The sequence below is a fragment of the Chiloscyllium plagiosum genome, chromosome 31, assembly GCF_004010195.1.
Source record: "Chiloscyllium plagiosum isolate BGI_BamShark_2017 chromosome 31, ASM401019v2, whole genome shotgun sequence".
In the NCBI taxonomy this organism is placed as follows: domain Eukaryota; kingdom Metazoa; phylum Chordata; class Chondrichthyes; order Orectolobiformes; family Hemiscylliidae; genus Chiloscyllium; species Chiloscyllium plagiosum.
Genome location: NC_057740.1, coordinates 6,133,841 through 6,135,475, shown reverse-complemented (window position 1 = coordinate 6,135,475; position 1,635 = coordinate 6,133,841).

Genomic DNA, 1,635 nt, shown 5'->3' with positions numbered 1-1,635 from the left:
GTAAAAACCTACTCACCTGTTAACGTGGCAGTCAGAAAAATCTAGTCTTCTATTAACATTAGTAAATGCAGGTGTCTCTCTACAGCAAACCAGACCCCGTGCTCAGCTAAGCCAATTTCAGTGTCAATCTTTCTCAAACGTGACTTCCAGAAGAAATCCTACATTCATGTGAAAAGTAGCCCAGACATATTGGTACGTCTCCAACCACTGGGAGGTGGGACTCGGCAAGATTACCTGACAGACAGGAACCTTCACTGGTCACAGACTTTCTGCAGTCAACCACAAATCACATGAATTAAAGCACATAGACTTGATTTTAAGTTATTCTTAATTGTAGTGTTTTCCCATGCTCTCTAACTATTTGAAATAGACAGTTGTTGGTTTTGAAATAAACAGAACCTGGTGGAAACACTCAGCAAGTCTGGCAGTACCTATGAAGAGAGAAGGAATTAGCATGGAGCATTTAGGAGGCAGAACATTTTAGTTTCTGGGAAATGTTATTGATCTAAAGTGTTAACTGCCCTATAGCTGTTGCGTGATGTGTGGAATGGTTTTGATTTTTAAACAATTTTCATTGAAGATTTTCGGCATCCATGGTATTTAGCTTCCGCTTCAACATTTAGTTTTGAGCTGTGGAGAGGGAGGAGTCAATAAGCAAAGAAAATCTAATAACAGTGCTCCAACAAGAGGATCAGACCCAAACAGAATTCGACTTGTCCTTCATTAATCGTGTCAAACTTTTTCGAGGGTGTCTATCAACTGACAGCTGAGTATACCTCCATTATTCTTCTTGCTTCGAATTCTGCTCAGACATTTGATGTATTGGTTTGTGCATACCAGCCAGGGGCCCACAGATCTGACTGCAACAATTGCAGATCTTCTTCCTGGCCACCAGATGGCACCACATTCCATTTCTACACACACCCTTGTGACACTGTACAAAGTTAAAAATCACACAACACCAGGTTATAGTTCAACAGGTTTAATTGGAAGCACACTAGCTTTCGGAACGCCGCTCCTTCATCAGGTGATAGTGGTGGACTCAATCATAACACACAGAATTTATAGCAAAGATTTACAGTGTGATGTAACTGAAATTATACATTGAAAAATTGATTGTTGAGTCTTTCATCTGTTTGAATACCATGATAGTTTCACTTCTTTCATGCTTAAATCACAAAACCTTCTTTTAAAAGTTGCTGTTAACAATGGTGATAGCTAGACAATATGTTGAAGGTGTTAGCCCCCTCTGTCTCAGTTCTCTGTCTATGCCATGATGTTTAGATTGATTCTAATCTAAAAAGTGAGATAACGGAGTTTTACATGAATTCATGCAGTTTTTGAACTCAGAGTTTTACATGAATGCATGCATTTTTTGAGCAAAGTCCAATGTAAGCCTGCAAGTACAAATTCATCCCACAAAATATATGTGTGCATGTGAGTCTTTGTCTGTGTGTGTGAGACTCTCTGGTTTGGGGGTTGTGAGTGTGAGAAAGTATATGTGTGTGTGTAGTGAGTGTAGAGTGTCTTAAGTCTGTGAGAGGGTGCATATGTGAGTGTGGGAGTGTGTGTGTCTGTAAGAGTGTGTGTGGGTGTCTGTGTGCGCGTCTGTGTATATGTGTGTCTGTGTGTATG